The 18,926-nt window shown below is 46.4% G+C and overlaps 1 protein-coding gene across 1 annotated transcript in view; it reads right to left on the minus strand.

The window, feature by feature from the left end:
• Frmd4b (FERM domain containing 4B) overlaps positions 1-17,995 on the minus strand; it is a 313,962-nt gene extending 295,967 nt beyond the window's left edge. Inside the window, exon 1 of the mRNA XM_051154965.1 lies at positions 17,625-17,995. The gene's annotated coding sequence lies outside the window, so the exon portion shown is untranslated. The remainder of the gene's footprint in view (positions 1-17,624) is intronic.
• Positions 17,996-18,926: the final 931 nt, after the last annotated feature.

The following is an 18,926-nucleotide window of genomic DNA, read 5'->3' on the forward strand; positions in this document are numbered from 1 at the left end:
GTTTCCAGTTCTCAGAGAGTCCCACATTTAGGAGCCATTCACACCTGTGCTATTTACAGCTCCTCCCGTTGCCCCTCCCCCACAGTGAAAAACATGGCTCTTTCTCTCCCTCAACTAGGACACACATTTCTAACTTGGGGGGCAAAGATTTTCACACATTCATCTTTAAAGAGAAGTCACCCCAAATAGGTGAACATACAGCAGGATGGCAGGTGGGCCGGGGCAGAACACACGTACGTTCTGTGTTTCACCCAGGAACACCAACGACGACCCCTCTTCTTCACACTTGAGAGGAGACCGAGACCCTCTTAGAGAGTGCTGTCTTCATTTGGGTTTCTATTGCTGTGATAAAACACCATGACAAAAGCCACTTGGGGAGAGGAGGGTCCATTTGCCTCACAGAAATTGTTCTCAACTTGTGGATTTGGACCCCTTTCCAGGGTCTGTCACACAACCCTTGCACAGGGGTCCCATGTCAGATAGGTTGCACACCAAATATTTACATTACCGTTCATAACAGTAACAAAGTTACAGTTATGAAGTAGCAATGAAAAGAATTTTATGGCTGGGAGTCACCACAGCGCGAGAAACTGCGTTAAAGGGTCACAGCATTAGGAAGGTTGAGAACCACTGTCTTATAGCTTTTGAGCCCATCACCTGGGGAAGTAAAGTCAGGGTAGGAACGAACCTGGAGGCAGGAACACAAGCCATAGGTAAGTGCTTGTTACTGGTTTGCTATTCATGGCTTGTTTCTTCTACAGTTCAAGGCCACCTGTCCAGGGCTGGCACCACCCTCACGTGGCACAGGCCCTCTTACATCAATCACTGATCAAGACAATATGCCACAGAGTTGCCTACATGCTAATCTTATGGCACTGTTTTCTCAGTTGTGGTCCCTCTTCTCTGATAGCTGTAGCTTCTGTCAAGCTGACCTAAAACTAGCCAGCACAGGGGTGCAAACCTACCATGGGGACTATGAAAAGTAAGACGGATTCCCTGTCTTCCAACTCACTCCCTTAAGGGACAGTCCTGTGTTAACGCAATCCATCCAGCAGCATGGCAAAGGCATGGATGAAAAGAAAACCCAAAAATCACAGTTTGCAATTAGAAATTTAGAGAGGTGGCTGGGGAAATGGCTCAGTAGGTAAATTGCCTGGTATGCAAGCATAAAGTTCTGAGTTCAAACCCTCAAGATCCAAGTAAATAAACAAAACTGTTTAAAACTGTATCTAAACACTCCATTATAGTGTTATTGAATACACAAAATGCATTTCCACTCACATTGACTCATGTCCAAGAACTATCTCTTTTCTTAAATTTCCACAGGCTAGCCTCTGCTAACATCAGTTCTTTACCATGTTATCCTTGATTAGGCCTCGGCTAAGTGAGGATATGATTGGTTTGCTATTCTACCCAAACCATGAAGACTCTCCATACCAGCAATAAAAACCTTTGCTTTTTTTCTTTTAAAGATTGATAATTTGCTAGTTTGTTTGTTTGGATGTTTTGCCCGCATATGTGCCTGTGCAGTGTCTGGGCCGGCCAGAACACTGTCCTGGATCCCCTGAAGCTGGTCGCAAGGACAGCGCTTTCCCACTGGGCCATATCCTCAATACTGTTTCCCCATCATTTGTTTTATGACCATTTTTGTGTTTAAAAGAGAAGCCTTTTCCCATCAAGAATTCCTCCTTTGCTTTCCATCTTGGGTACCATTGTGGGCAAAAGACAGAGCTTTTAGACTTTTTCTGCTCCTGTTTGCTATTTGAAATAAGGTCTCACCCAGGAGCCCAGGCTGGCTTGGAACTACATAGCTCAAGCTGGCCTCAAACTCATGACAACCCTTCTGCCTAAGTCTCAGAAGCACAAGGTTACAGGCTCGAACCAACAAACCCAACTTACTTATCAGCCTTTGATATGGCTTTCTCGCTAAGCTCAACCATACTTCCCTTTTGATTTCAAGAGAACATCTGAAGAGGCCACCGTTGGGTTGTTAATTAGCCTTGTTTAGAGGTCACTGCATCTCAGCAAGCAGAGAGAGCCAGTGAGAGCGAGAGTACAGGGCACCTGGGAGGTGGATGTTTATCTGTGGAGTCTGCAGTCTGCTATCCACATAGGTCATGGCACTCGCTGGTAAACAGACTGACACCCTGAGCAATGAGTGCTACCCAAATATGCCACAGATACTCAGTGAGTATGCCTTCCTGGAATATATACTGTGCTCGGTTTCCCAAGCCTTCAACTTCCTTAAAAAGAAATATCATGAAGGCACAATAAAGCAAAGTGCTGTAACACTCAGTCCACCTGTCTGTGTCAGTCAGTCAAGCAATGACAAATGACAAAGCAGGTGACCATAGACAGCCTATCCAACCCACAAGGTTTTAACAGAACTGAAATTTTCCTTTTGTCTGGAGCCATCATAGACGTAAGGGAACATAGCACCATGGTGTTACATCTTGTGGCACAGCATCACTGACTCATGCTATGACAGAATGCCATGATGTGATGCTGTGATGTACCGCCATGATGTGATGCTGTGATGTACCGCCATGATGTGATGATGTGATGTACCACCATGATGTGAGGCTGTGATGTACCGCCATGACGTGATGCTGTGATGTACCGCCATGACGTGATGCTGTGATGTACCGCCATGACGTGATGCTGTGATGTACCGCCATGACGTGATGCTGTGATGTACCGCCATGACGTGATGCTGTGATGTACCACCATGACGTGATGCTGTGATGTACCACCATGATGTGATGCTGTGATGTACCACCATGATGTAGTGCTGTGATGTACCGCCATGATGTGATGCTGTGATGTACCGCCATGATGTGATGCTGTGATGTACCGCCATGACGTGATGCTGTGAAGTACCACCATGACGTGATGCTGTGATGTATCACCATGATGTGATGCTGTGATGTACCACCATGATGTGATGCTGTGATGTACCGCCATGACGTGATGCTGTGATGTACCACCATGACGTGATGCTGTGATGTACCGCCATGACGTGATGCTGTGATGTACCGCCATGATGTGATGCTGTGATGTACCACCATGATGTGATGCTGTGATGTACCGCCATGACGTGATGCTGTGAAGTACCACCATGACGTGATGCTGTGATGTATCACCATGATGTGATGCTGTGATGTACCACCATGATGTGATGCTGTGATGTACCACCATGATGTGATGCTGTGATGTACCGCCATGACGGAATGGTGTGATGTACCGCCATGATGTGATGCTGTGATGTACCGCCATGATGTGATGCTGTGATGTACCACCATGACGTAATGCTGTGATGTACTGCCATGATGTGATGCCTTCAGGTAATACCCTCACCACATAAAGGGTTGTGATGCCGTGACATAATGTTTTCTCCTGTGTGTGTGGTGATTCTGGGATAACCAAACACTGTGGTGCCAGGGTAGTCCCTACACCTGTGTGTGGTGCCTCAGATTTGATCATGACAATGCCTGTTATCTGTCTCAGGTGTTTGCTATATTGTATGTTTACTGTTTTTGGTTTGGATTAGTTCCTTTTATTGTTTGTTAGCTTGTTTTGACACAGAGTCTCGTGTGGTCCAGGCTGGCCTCCAACTCACTACGTACCTGAGAGTGACTTTGTAGCCCTCTGGATCCTCCCAGCTCCATCCCCAAGCCCTGTGATGACAGGTATGCACTGTTTGTTATTGTTACTTAGGATGCATCAAAGAAACCCGAGTGTGTCTGGGGCACGAGAGGAGGAGTTAAGCCCTATCAAGCACTATCAAACCCAGTTGAAATGTCCCTAATGGGAATGATAAGCCTTTACCATAAGTATCCCAAACTCTACCTCATTTTATTTCTCATTTAATAAGTTAAAACAATGAAGGTCTTGGGGAATTTGATTCTCTGACAGATGTTAGGCAGGCTATCTTGAACCAAGCAGCCTAGCTGCTCTGAATACGGCATGGATACCTTGAGGAAGCTACATTTTATCTATAACTACTTGCTGCCAAAACACAACTCTCAATCCAGAAGGCTTTGTCCTAGCATGAATGTCTCAAAACAGCTGGCACTGGTTTTTTTTTTTTTTTTAATCACTACAAGCCCTAGTGGACCTATTGGATATTTTCACCCATGCCTGATGGCTTTGGAGAAGACCTATGACTTGCTTAAAGACACTTGCATGAAGAACAGTCCGTGATTTGTGGAAACACCTTTTTCACAGCCATCTGCTGACTACATAAACAGGCTGTTCATTTTTCTGTGTCAGCCAGGGCTGAACCTCGGGGTTGGGGCGCCCTCAGTCACACAATTAGAACCAATAAACCGCTGTTCTGAATGGCCTTTTCATTGCCTACTTTTGATTTCTATTGTAATCAGATAAGGTTGATGTGGTCAACACTGAGAAGCAACAGCAAGCCCAGCAACAGCACCGATGCAGTACTAGCAAAAGGGGACAGAGACACAGGGACAGGAAGAGCAGAGGGAACAAAAGATGGTGGACACAAGAAGAAGGCTGTGAAGAACCAAAGAGAGGGTACTGCAAATTCTAGTTCCTGTTAGAATTAAAGGGAGTGGCCCAGCCCTAAAGACTGAGGGTCAAGAACTGTGACTCTACTGTTAGGAGTCATGAGTGTACCACATTTGGAGCTGGGACACTAGCTGCCACTGTTGCTGCTGCTAAAAGCTGAGGACTTCACGAGCTGCCCAGAGCCAGGCTGCTGGTAATCAATGGCAGAACCACTGGTGACCAAAGTTTCTGGACTCTACAATCTGGAGCCACAAACCAACACTGGCACTGGGCCTCCCTACACTCTCACACACATGCACTTGCTCTAGCGCACATGTGCACACAATGCACACAGACTGCACACATACAAAATAAAAACAAATAAACAGAGAAGTAAAGTTTATTATGAAGGGTGAGGAGATGGCCAGTTTGCTAAAGTGCTTGCTGTTCAAGCGCAGGGACCAAAGAGCCACCTCCAGAACCTCCAGAAAAAGCCAAGTGTGGAAGCCATCACTTGTAATCCCTGTGTTGGAGGAAAGAAGCGGTAGGAGGATCCCAAAGCCTCATGGACTGGGCAGTCTAGCCTACTGGACAAGCTCCAGGCCAGTGAGGGGTTCCATATCCTAAGAAAGAAAAAAAAAGTAACGACATCTGAAGTTGTACTGCTGCCTCCACAGCCATGTGCACACAAACACAAGTACACAAAGGCTTACCATGCAACAGTCTCATGTTTACTAAATCCACAGATTGCATTAAGATGCCCTAATTGACCTGTACTGTCGAGGTGTGTGGAAGTGCACTCTGAGATGTAGACAGGACAAATTCACCTCATGACGCATTCCTCAGGTCTCTTTTCCACCATTAAGTGACATGTGAGGCTGAATCTATCAACTCCCAAAGCCACTAACTGAGGTAAGACTTGTCCTTCTCCAGACTTACAGGCGGGAATCTGAGGTACGAGGTGTTTATATGTGCTTGCCACAATTAGAGTAGTTAGAGGTGGGGATAGGGACAAATCTAGACTGTCAGCTCCTGAGCCTTTGACTCAACAACATACCCAAGTAGACTTAAACACCCAGGACAGTCCTTTTTTTTTTCCCCTGTTGAGGAGGGGTTGACAAAATTTGGCTCCTGGGTCAACTTCTTCCCGTTGCTTGATTTCTGTAAATAAAGGTTGATCAGAATAAAATGTCTATATATGTGTGTGTGCATGAGAGAGAGAGAGAGAGAGAGAGAGAGAGAGAGAGAGAGAGAGAGAGAGAGAGAGAGAGAATGAATATATGTAGAAGCCATCAGGGTCTATCACAATTGTTCTCCACATTAAGTTTTAAGTTTTAATTATTTTGAGACATGTTTTATATTTTTTAAATTATGTATGTTATGTGGATCTGTTCAAGTGAGTCTTGGTGCCTTAGAGACTAGAGGCATCAGATTCCCTAGAGCTGGAGTTAGAACCTTATGAGGCGGGTGTTGGGAATCGAGCTCAGGTCCTCTGTACGAACAGTAGGTGCTCTTAATCACTGAGCTATCTCTCTAGCCTTACTTTTTTGAGACAGGATCTCCAGTGCCTTGGATCTCACCAAGTATGGGCCACCTCGACATAGGGATTTGCCTGCCTTGGCCTCTCCGCACTGTGATCACAGGCAAGCACTACCTTGCTGGAGTTTTTTACGAGGTGTGTTAGCTAGTGTTACATCAATCTGACACCAGTTAGAATCACTTGGGAAGAAAGAACCTCAGTTGAGAAAAGTCTCCTACCAAATTGGCCTTTGGGCATGAATTAGTAGCTGACATGGAAGCAGGCAGTCTAACTCGGTCAGTACCACCCTTGGGTAGGTGGTTCTGGGAGTGTACGAGAGAGGCGGCTCAGCAAACCATGAAGAACAAGCCTGTAGCAGCCTTCTCCCATGGCCTCTGCATCAGCTCCTGCCTCCAGCCTTCTGCTCCAAGTTCCCTGGGTGATGGACTATGCTGTAGAACCAAAATAAAGCTGAAATAAACCCTTTCCTCCCCAAGTTGATTTTGGCCAATGGTGTCTTATCACAGACATAGAAACCCTAACTAAGACTCATAATTCTAACTGAGATCCTTATGTTTACAAGGCAGGCACTTGCTGACTGAGCCATCTCCCCTTAATCTGCACCCCTCATTTGATTTACTGTCTCTCTTGTGCTACAAAGGCAGAGTTAAGAAGTAATTGCAGCCTTGGCCTGAAAAGCCCAATATATTTAAGATCTGGCTCTTTGGGGGGAAAAAAAAGTTTGCCAACTTTCTGCATTATAGATGTACCAAGCATTCTTATGATTGCAGGTTTCTCAAAGATGGTATTTAATCATAATGTAGGAAACTCTAAAGTCTTTCCCAAAGACCCCAGCCTCCAGGGCTAAACTCACAAGATAGACTTTCAGAAAACACAACTGTGCAGAAGATGTCTAGGAAGGCAGAAATCAGCAGGACTCCCCTTGTGCAAAAAGATGCCAAACATGCTTCTTTATGACACACAGCTTTAATCTCAGGCCCTCACCCACAACAAATGCTGTCAAAGCAAGGGGAGAAGCAAGACTACACTCAAGGGCCGAGAAGAGCAGCTCAGCTCATGCTAAAACCTGGCAAGGGATGGCCTGCAGTTAGGGGCCAGGCCTCAGGTTTAAATCCCAGCTCCATCTGCTCCACCTCCATCTTATCTCTGGTGGAAGAGGAGGAGTAATGGTGCTCTTTTCCCAATGTATTGGACCACTTAGTCAAGATCCTAAGCATGAAGTTCTAAGCAAGCTGCCAGCCATTTGCTAGCTAGTCTCTGGAGCTTTGCTGCTGGGAAGCAAAAGATGTGGATTTGTTTACATATTTATTGATGGCATCCCATGAATTTCAGGCTGGCTTCAAACTCACTGCGTGCTGTGTGACAAAATGTTACCTGGGGAGATGGCACACATACATCTACTAAGCCTAAATATGGAGCCCGTGAAAGACCAAAGCATAGGTACCACCAAAGTACAACTTGGTAAACTAATGAGTTTTATTGGGGTTACTCATAGGAGCAAAAGTGACTCAAGGATAGCTGTGTCACAAAAGCCCACCCCAGCATGGGTGACAGTTCACAAACTGGGGACCTGGGACACACTGCATAGCATTCAGGCAGCTCAACCAGTTGGAGAGGTCCTCTCCAGGTGCCTCGGCTAGTCTAAATTTCTTGGAGGCAGAGTAGCTGGTTTTGACTTCTTTATCTTGTTGGAATGCTCCTTGCAGCTTAGATAGGATGTGTCTTTTTTGCAGCTGCACTTCCCCTCCTCTGAAGAACTCTCAGCTTTAATTGCTTACTCTGGCTGCCAGGGGGTCTAGAGACTCTGGTCAGTTTCAGGAACTTCTGGAGCTATTTTGAGTTGTTTACCTTCCTGCTCAAGAAACTTCCCTGAAGCATGGAATATTTCCATCTTGGAGGAAACAATTGCACAACAGTCAGATAGACAAAACTGCAAAGAACACTGAGACCTAGCCTGAAAGAAGCCGAGAACAGGCTAGCTGTGTGGAAGAGGATTAGGTCAGAGTTACTTGGAAGGGACACTCTCCAAACTGCTGAGCTGCCTGCAGGCTGTGCACTGTGCTCCAGGTTCCCAGCTTTGTGAGGTGCCACAGTGATAGGGTAAGCCTTAGCGATACACCTGTCTTTGAATCACCGCTAACCCATACTCCTGGAAGCATCCCCAATAAAACTCATTTGTTTACCAAGCTGGACTTTTGCAATACCCACAGAAGGGACTCTAGCCACCCCAGCCAGACAAACATGGCTCTAGCAGGCCTTGCCCTTCTCCCCCATACCCCCTACCTTATTAAGAAACAAAAAAGCAAAACAAACAAACAAACAAAACCACATTAGATTATATTCCTAAAGCTAGCCACCAAGGCTAATTTGGCCAATTCTTCCCACTGAGGCTGACTACCAAGGTCCAGCTATCAAACTATGGAAGTCCAGCAATCAAAGGCTCCCTTTGATTGACCTAATTAACATGCCCAATCAAAGTTAAACACTTCATCCTAACACAGGGTTTCCCATTTTACCTTTATAATCTCATCTTTGCCTATAGGGCACGTCTGTCTCCTCTCTACCCAGAGGTAATCCTTTGTCACCCCCCAGTATCCCTTCCTCCCTCTTTTGTTCCCTTCCCTTTCTTCCTTGTCCTCTCTCTCTTGTCTTTGTCTCCTATTCCCTGTCCTTTGTCCCTCTGGGGCAAATAAATCTCTCTTTTGTTCTGAGAACTTGGTCTTGGGGTGTCTTGTGCCAATACTGGTCCTTTATACCTTGGTCTATTGTGGGATCTCCATTGGGTAAGTGGATGAGCGTGTTGCGTCTCTGCTATACCACTGGGTAGCAGAGAAAGGCTTTAAACGTCTGATCTTCCCATTTTTTGTCTTCCAAGTGATAAGATTACAGGCCTGCCCTACCCACTCTTGGTTTTATGTGGTGCCAGGAAATCCAACCCAGGGCTCGAGCATCCTGAGAAAACACTCTATAAACTGCACCACATCACTGGCCTCTCATTTATCTTTGAGGTGGCATCCTCAGATGCAGTAGAAGTTGTCCTGGAACTCACATTGACCCTCCTGCCTCTGCCTCCTGAAAGGATGTGTACTACCGTGCATGGCTCCAAGTTAGTGGCTGGTTTTGAAGAGGCATTCAACCCCAGGCCATTCAGCTGTCAAAGATCAGAATGATGGCAAGGAACTACAGACGGTATTTATCATAATAAATCCAAGTACAGGACAAATGTAGCCACGTTAGGAAAATGTTCCCCAAGTGAGGAAAAGAATCCAAGCAGACAAGTAAGTGCCATGTTTCCATGTGAGATAGTTCAAGCAAAAGATAAGGTGACTACAAAGAGGAAGAAGGTCTTAACTGCCTGGAAAAGAATGTCCTAGGTGAAATATATTGCTGAATCGCTGGACATCAGAAATAGAAATGAGACAGTGTACAAGGCAGAAGAAAACTGCACCATGCAGACTGAAGGAAGTCGAACTTGTATCCTCTCAGTTGGTGCAGCAATAGCATCCGGCAAGGTGCATGCGTGCCTCCTGACAAACTGTCCATTTTAAAATGTCCTTTACTGTGACTGTATTTGCAGCTTTTCTCTGAGACCTAGGCCGAGTATTTTCCTGTATAAGGAAGACAAAGCTGGAGAACGCGATGAGGCACACTCATAATTAGAACTGTCTACAGCAGCCGAATCGTTCCAAACACAGCGCCTTACTCTTAGGCCATTGGAGTCAGACTCTGGCTCCTGGGAACTGGACGCCCAACCCCTTCAGATGGTGGAGGGACAGCAAGACTGGAGCCACAGAGCTAGATGAAAAACAACATGCTTCCCCCTCCACCCCCTCTCTCTCTTCAAAATACAAATTGAATTAATTTAACACAGTTGGGGCAAGTAACTGCTATGTGCTCAATTTAAGTCTTACAGCCCTGCTGGGATGAGGCTCTATGTTCCCAGGCCGGGGCACATGGCTTTCATTAGTTTATCAAGACCTTGGTTTTCACTTTGCTCATTTAAATGGAGCCAAGTTGACCATGTGCGATGGCCTCAAGTGCCCTTATCTCTTCTGATGGATTCAGAAGCCACAGCCTCCTGCTTTGAAACGTATCTAAACACAGAAAGGCTATTGCATATAACCAGTGACACCAAAAGCCACTTTTATCGAACAGAAAGCAACTTTACTGAGACAGTCACAGCATGAAGAAACTCTCCTTTAAAAAGAACATGTATCTGGGAACTTTATTTTTAAATGTTAAAGTTACAAAAGTTTATGGCTATAAAGCATGGTCATTCAAAGATTCACAGGCTCATTTGACAGACTCAGAAAGCTAGCTAAGACACCTCTTGTCACCCTACTGCCATGGGGGGGGGGGATGCCAACTCTACCTTATTGAGTTTCCCAGCACTGTTTTCTTTGTTGCATTGCTGAGACTAAAACCTTGGGCTTTGAGCACGCTAGGCAAGTGTCTACTAGTTAACTGCATCCTCTGCCCTGGTTCTCCAGCCACTGCCAACTCTAGAGCACAGCACCCCTCTTTCCTCCCCATCTCCTCCTCCATCGGCAGAATTCTGCCCCAGCATTACACTTGGATAGCTCAGCAGGATATAAGAGCCAGCTGTCTGAGCTCTGTGCCTGTGGGTGCCTGGCATTCTAGTCACATAAGGCCCCTACTGCTTTCTTGAAGTGACTGGATTGATGGGATGGGCTCAGTCAGGTGCGACCAAGAAAAGGCTAAAAACAATTCCCGGCCCTATCCATTGTTTGCTTGCCCACAGATGCAGCTGGCTGTTGGAAGCACCAGCTGGAAGATGGATGCTGGTATTTCCAGAAAGACCTTTTGAGTCAGGAGAGTTGTGATGGAGCCCCATGCTGCGGCAGAGGCATAATTATTTCCAATAACTGTCTAGGCTGCTTGGTGAGTTTCAAAGCCAAGGGCCTTCTCACTGCAGCCAAATATTTAGGGCTGATCTCGGAGGGTTTTTTTTATTTACTGCCCATGTCAAATCGCATAGCTGGAGACTCTACTCTGCTAAAGGATTATTCAGCAAATCAGAAGGAAGTATTTTTTTCTTGTTTCTTACAAATGTTTTATTTATGTGTGGTCATTTACATACCCCTACTGCCAAATCACACAGAAAAAAAAAATATTTTACTACTAATATTTTGCTACTCTAAGCCAGTGTTCCAGACCAATGATGCTGAAACCCCTCCTCTGACCATTGTTGCCTCTTCCCTCAGACTGGCAGCCAACCCAGGGGCCCAAACATGCTAGGCAAACCTTCTAGCATGAGGTAAACCCCGTCCTCAAATTGCGAGAGGTTCCATATACCAGCAAGATCAGGCAGTATTTTGTTATTTGGACATTACAGTGACCAGCTACAACAGGAACTTATCATCTCCCTCTTACAGAGGAGGAAACAGAAGTGTGGAAGCTAAGCACATCTAAAAAGCAACAGAGGTAGATTTGGGAGCTGGTTGTATTATGCCAGACTGTCCTGGGACACGAGAACCAGCGCTCCTGACAATTGCCTTACTTCTGCAGACAACACTAGGGCACTTAGAAACACTGGGTGATTTGAGTCCCAGTGATAACCTCCAAATGAGTCTCCTTGGTCATACAAGGGATGGAGAGCAGGTTTGGATATGGTTGAAGTGTGTCTCATAACGGTGCATGTGTTGGAAGCATTGCTCCCAATCTGGCACTTTGGAGATGTGATAGAATCATCAAGACATGGGGCCTGAAGTAAATTAAGTCCCTGGAATCAAGGTACTTGGAAGGCCTCAAAGTGGAAGTTCTTATAAGAACCAATTGCTATAAAAAATGCATTTTCCCTTCAAGGGCTTCTTATCTGCCCTTGCAATCTCCCTTCCCCCTTTTTATATGTACTCCCTTCACACATACAAGCATTTGCTGTCTACACTAATGCCCTCATCAAAGCTAAACATAAACCTGCACAATGTTCTCAGCTCTAGAACTCTGAGCTGAGATAACTTCTCTTAATACAATACCCAGCCTCAGGTATTTTGCTACAGTAACAGTAAATAGACTAAAAGGAGGGTAAAGGCTACAAGGCATAAACATCTCACAGTGTAGCTGAGTGATTCTCAGTGTAGCTGAACATGGTTAATGCCATGAAGTTAGTTCTATTATTTTATTGAGCCTTAACAGTTATGCCATCAGGCATCAGGAGTATGGTCTTCGAGTTCTGGTGAACACGTCTTGTTAAAACTTATTTTTAGTTGTTTCACACTAAATATAACTAAATAAAAAAATAAAAATATTAGTGAGTATAAATATATAGCCTAATAATTACCTCAAAATGAATACCCACATAGCATCGCTCTTTAGCCTCAAACACTTCCCCTCCAGGCTAATTGCTTTCCTGTTGCTTGATCATATGCTGTGATGAAAAAGCAACTTACAAGAGAAAGGGTTTTCTTTCTGGCTCGCAGTTCTGATACAGACCATTACCATGAGGAAACAGGTTATATCACATCCAAAACAAAGAACCAGAGAGCAATGCCAGTGTACAGGCCCCTCTCTCCTTTTCGCTAAGCCTGGAGCCCTTTCAATGAAATGGTGTTACCCACATTCAGGGTGGGTCTTTCCACCACAGTTAACCTAATTCAGAAAAACCCTCACAGAAGGGCCATTGGCCAACCTCATCCCTCCCCACGGAAGGATTTCAGATCCTTCCAAGGTGACAACTGAACACAGCCATTGCATTCTCCCTGTCCTCCCAGTGCCACCCACTATAGGGGCTGCACAGCCACATACCATCAACATTGGGGCTGGGCAGTTCCTTATAGGCTGTCCAATGTACTGTGGACTTTTCTGAGGGCCCTGCCCTATGCCGACTCGATTCCGCTGGCATTGTTCCCAAATGGTGACAGCCAACAAATTTCTCCAACATTGACAAATGTCCCTTGGGGGTGGAATTACCCCTAATACAAAACTATTACATCATTTTGATGGTGATGTCTTAGGTGTCCTTTCTCCTTTGCCATCTGACCACACATCCTTTAGCCTAAGTCATTTAGCTCTTCCTGGTAGAAGGAATACTTCATCAAATAACTTAAACTAGTACATGAACCATAATCATAGCCCTCCAAAATGGCCTCCTGGGCAGGGTGACCGTATAATTTACTGTCCATACTGGAGGCGCAGACATTAATCAGGGTCAACCCCGGACAAGTCATCAAGACCAACCTACTTTAAGGACCCTCTGCTGCGAGTGAGCATTACCCTTGCAGCCAGGCACAATTAGGGCTCTCTTCCTGCTGCTTAATTGTATACGAAGTGACAGGAGACAATTAAAAGCAGTGCACTCCCCAAGAGCAAAGTAACACAGACCCAAATAAATGGCTTAAGGCTAAAGAGCTGCACAACGGAGGACTGGTTTGGCTCTGGGCCTTAACGGGGTGCACTCGCCAAATAATCTGCACCAAGACCAACTTAAATTGCTTATATCACATTCGAACAAGGCCTTGATTTAAAAGTAACGCCTTCCAAGCTTTGCCCATACATGCAGAGAAGATCACAGCCATCCCTGATAAGACGGTTTGCGTGTGTTGTGGGTGTTTAATTGGTGAATCTGAACCTTTCTTTCTCAGGACTCACGGAAAGTAGCCCAGCTCTTATCAATTTCAGTTGCTCTACATTTTGATCTCCTAAGCCCTCCGCTATTGACCATGCTCAGAGGCAGCTGGGGTTTTCCTTACACACATGGGAAACTATATTGATAACCTATTTGCAGGAATACAGCTTAGCTCAACTTGCATTATGCAGGACATCAAAGAACACAGGCATCAGTTATCTTCATCAGGCCCTTGTACTGTGCTGAAACACCCACTCCTGACCTCAGTGTATAGCTCTCTTCCCCAGCAACTGAGTGCATGTGACAGGTCACGTGGTCTGAGTGGTTCTCTACTACAGAAGTCATTTATCACAGAGGCTTCCTCCAGAGAAGTCAACCAGACCGACTTTTTTTTTTTTGGTCTGGAAACTTTATAAAGAAATCTTGCAGTTTGGTAGGCTAAAAGTTCAACATTACGTGACCCCTTGTGTGGAGCCTATGGGTTTTTGTTTGCTTGCTTGCTTGCTTGTTTTTTGTTTTTTGTTTTGGTGGAAAGAGATCACATAGGAAAACAGAGAGATTCGGTGGCCACTTTTCTCTGGAAGTGACCCAGGTCCTATAAACACTACATCAATCCCTTCCTAAGCTGATGCCCCTATGACCAAAGCCCTTCACTTCGCCATACAGCCATAGTGGGAAATGGGCTTCCAGCCCATGAAGTTTTGAAGGACATATTCAAACCATATCCACATAAGCCAGCAATAGCTATACTATACATACCGTACAGTCCTTTTATCATGCCAAACAAAACACAAAAAACAGCAACAAAAACAGTACACAAGACAGAAAAACAGGGCTCTTAAAAAGTGATAAGAAACCAGACCTTGAAGTCATTGTTCATCTCCAAGCAAAGCACTCCTCCTACCTGTTAATGACAACCTGCACACAAGAAAAGACGCAGTGTTTTTTATGATATCTGTAAAACTGTATTTCCCACTTGTCAAAACAGTACCCTCTGTAGCAGTACATTTCAAACTTCTGAGGGTACCGCACAGTGAAAGATATGTTAGGCTGCAGTCCTGAACGTACATCACCGCCTCCCCCCCCCCCCCCCGAAAAAAAACTGACTCAAAGGTTCACAAAGCCACAGAACTCTTACCAACTTATCATGGCACCAGCCTCTTGTCTTGTCAGATAGTCTTCTAATATTAGCTGTGACCACAAAATAGAGTTCATGACCCTCATTCTTGAGAACACTATCCCATGAGATAAAGCTTAGAAGTTGATTTCATCAGGAAGAATGCATTTTTTAAAAATGGTATAATAATTTCAGGAAGGCAGTTTACAAAGGAAAAATAGGTTTGGTCTACAAATTGCCAAGATTTTTTCCAAGCATCTAACAACAGAAAAATGTCATCTCAGGGTGTCTTTTTGATAGCCCAGGATCTAACTTAATAAGCTGAGGGAATGGAAAATCCCTAAGGATTTATAAATGAATTCATTACCTGGACAATGGTCATCTAAAACAAAATAAAAGTGATAAGAGAAAGGGAGAGAGGGAGGGAGAAAAGTGGGGAGCAGAAGGAAAAAGGGAAAGAGGTCCTTTGTAGTTTAAGTGCCAAGCCTTTACTTATATGTGCAAAGATAACCATGTAATTCTAGAAAATTATCACAGCTGGATATGACAGTCATGTATTTTTAACCGCCTTTCACGCACCCTGTTTGTATTCTCATTTAGCCAAAATTTCCTTTCTCTCCCTTCAAAGGCACTGCAAAGTCTTAATTAAATCTGTGCCATCAAACGGACAACCGGGAGTCTGGAGTTTTGTTAGGAACAGTGGCTAGAAAAGGTAAATACTCCCAAGACCCCGGAGGCTCCTCCCACATTCTTGACTGGCTATGGCATTAGCTCCTCCCACATTTCTTGACTGACTGTGGTGTTAGCTCCTCCCACACTTTTCTCAACTCCTTAGGCTCAAGTGTAGTTCTGTGAGAGCCCCCCTTAACTTATCCATAGGTAACATGGAAACCTGTGAATTTGCAAAGTGACATTGGGGGCAAGCATGTGCCTTCTCTAAAGAATGATCTTCTGCGAATTGTGGACAACAACAAAAATCAAACCTTATTGTCAATGTTCTATGCAGTTTCTTCATTTTCAACCATTGTTTTATTCAAATACTTCCCACAGGCATTACCAATATAAACGAATAAAGTGTTTGGTTAGTACATGTGCACTGTCCTGAAGAAATGACAGATCTTCTCTATCGTAAAAAGTCCCGAGTTTTTCTTGACCACCTCTGGGAAATATATGTACCACTCCAAGATGAGGGCATACGTGTGTGCCGTTGTTTACAGCATAGACTGCTGGCTATTTTGTAACATTGAACTTAGGAACAACAACAACAACAACACACACACACACACACACACACACACACACAAACCAGAACTTGTGATTCTCTATCAACTCTTACATATCAACTTAAATTTATGACGCGGATGGAAAGGCAAGGTGGCTACTGTTGTTCATTTGTTTGCTTTGTTTTCTTCAATGTCTGTAACAGCCTATGACTGGGACTCCTTCTAGTGACCCTACTCTGCTAAGAGCTTAACATGAAATTCGTTGTTAGGAAAGCCTTAACGGCACAGTCCTTAACCTCCCTCTAGGGTTTGCCTTACCATCTCGTGGACTATTCATGACGCCTGCCTGACGCCTGCAAACGGCCTGCCAGGGCTCCCTGACACAGATCTCAGTGAGTTCTTTTCCGCGGGCATATGACAGATCAAAGAGCGGCCTGAGAAGGTTAAGTAAGGGGAAGAGGCTTTTCTTCGCCTCCAGACATCGGCTTTGGATGCTCCACCACATCCACTCCCTTTGGGACATGAATCAGCATGTCAGGGATTGCCCTGTAATCTTGAACGCATCCTCTGAGTTGGTTGGTACGTCTCTGGGGGCAAGCTCAGGCTAACCCTGAAGAATCATGAAGCTTCTTCCCTGGGAGACTGCGGCTGTCAGCACCTTGGTTGGCGTCTTTCTTCCCCCAAGGGGCCACCTTGCAGACAACGCGGCCTTCTGGGTACCAGCAAACACATCAAGTCAACCCGCAAAGTTCAGAGGAGTTGGCTCTGGTATGTTTACAAGTCCTAGCAGATCTCAGGAATGTTCAGGATAATTATTACCGCACCCAGAAGCGCCCAGCCCAACCCTCTTACATCTGGAAGGAAGGAAGCAGCCACACAAAGGAGTGTGAGACAGACCTCCTACTGCCACTGAAATTCTCAGACCAGGGGAAGACTAGAGCCCAGCTCTTCTCTTTGTAAAGGGACCCAGCTCTAATCAGGAGCATCTTTAAGAGTGCAGGAGACCCTCTGCAGATGAAGACGTTGGTCTATAGTCCAAACGAAATAGCACTTCTCAAATTAGGGCTAAATGTGCCTCCTCCGGGTGAAAATGAAAAGTGAAATACTCCAGAAAATTGACAGGGAGCGGTTCACACGCACACAGCCTCTCCAATACAGGCGCGCCTAGGATGTGACACGCCTATTTACAAAGGGTAGCCAAGCCCAGCAGTGTGTGTCTTCAGCTAACGCCGCCCGGGACCCTCAGCTCCTTCCACCGCCTTTGGAGGGCATCTCGGGGTAATTGGGTCTGGGATTCAAAGGTTCTTCTCACCCACCTCCCACCAAAGCAAAAAGCACATGGTCCCAGGTGGCGCGTTCGCAAACCCCACCAGCATGAAAGCCTCGAACCCGCCAAACTTCCTGTCACCATACCGCCAGAGCCACCAAAGCCGGGCGCCAAGTGCCTAGGAACTCCAGTCTAGGCTGCACTAGCCCGGGAGCCTTGGGGCGGGGCTTCCCAGTGGCAGGAGATTGGGGCCCTTCTCTGAGGGTCCCCAACCTGCTCGCCGCACTGGGGACGCACTCCGCGCTCCTAAGGTGGAACCTTGGCCTCCCTCCTCCAGCGATAGCGCGCTCCGACAACCCACGGGAAAGTCACCCACCTACCTGATCAGCCGCCCTCCTCGGGCTAGCGGGGCTGTCGCCTTGCTACTTTATTGTCTGCACTGCGCACCGCGCGGGACCCGGGGAACCCGCTCCGCGCCAGTCCCGCAACTCCTCGGCGCGCGGCGCCTTTCCCCGCGGCGGCTGTCTTCCTCTAGGTCCTCCTCTTCGCCCAGGCTTGGGCTCAGCGTCGGAGCCGCGCAGCCCAACTCCGCGGCGGCTAGCCGGGCAGCCAGAGCCCGCAGCATCCCCCGGCCCAGCCTCCTCACCAGAATCCCCACACTCCGCGGAGAAGCCCCCACGCCGCCTTTGAGCTTCTCCGAGTCCCTCAGTCCAGCCTCCTGCCGCTGTCAGCCCCGGCTCTCCACCGCGCTCTCGGCGCTGCCCCCGCCCGTCGCCTCTCCGGGGGCCAGGGCGGCCCTACCAATGAGGCTCGGCGGATGCGCTGTTCCGGCCCAGTCATTGTATCGGGAGGAGGAGGGGGAGCAGAGCAGGGAGGGGGCGCTCGGCCCCGCGGTTGCAGCTAGTCTGGCCTTCTGCGCGCGCACAGGCGGAGGGCAGCGGGTGCGAGCCGGTCCTGGGGTGCAGCTAGGTGGCGGGAAATCTCGCTTCACTGCATCGCCCTGACTTTGAACAGCTGTGGTACTCTCAATTGCGCTTCAGGGATCTGAAGCATCCCGGGACCTTAGAATAAAGGGAGATGCAAGGTGCCCCCAAGGACTTGAGTGGGTCTGGAGAAATGCCTGGCTCTGAGACTCCAGTAATCTGATGGCTCTGCATGAAAGGAGAAAGAGGAAGGGGTCGTCTGATACTGCCCCAAACTAGACATTTATAACATGACATTTAATTCACCCTGACTCCGGGGTGCTGTGAAGAGCTTTCTTTGAACACTCAGATTCCCTCCAAAGGCTAACAGTGACAGAGCAGAGGTCAAGGCCTGAGCTGATGCTGAGTTTAACTCAGTGATTGGGAGAAGGAAAGAAGATCCTCATGAAAGACCACTCCTAAGATGTTTTTTCTGTTTTATCCAAATGAATCGACAGATAGACCGACAAAGCTGCAGCAGCTGGGCCTGAGGAAAACATGTCCTAAAGCACTTTTTAATGCACACACACACACACACACACACACACACACACACACACACACCTCATCTCATTTCTCTACATACTTGCTGTTAATTCATTTTTCAAAGTAAATCCATTACAAAACCAATTATCTTCAACTACACAGTAATATAGCTCTGTGTTTTGTTGACTTACCACTTTTGAGTATTTAATGTTTCTGCAATGCTGGGGTTTGACC

This window comes from Acomys russatus, chromosome 13 (assembly GCF_903995435.1).
Source record: "Acomys russatus chromosome 13, mAcoRus1.1, whole genome shotgun sequence".
NCBI lineage: Eukaryota > Metazoa > Chordata > Mammalia > Rodentia > Muridae > Acomys > Acomys russatus.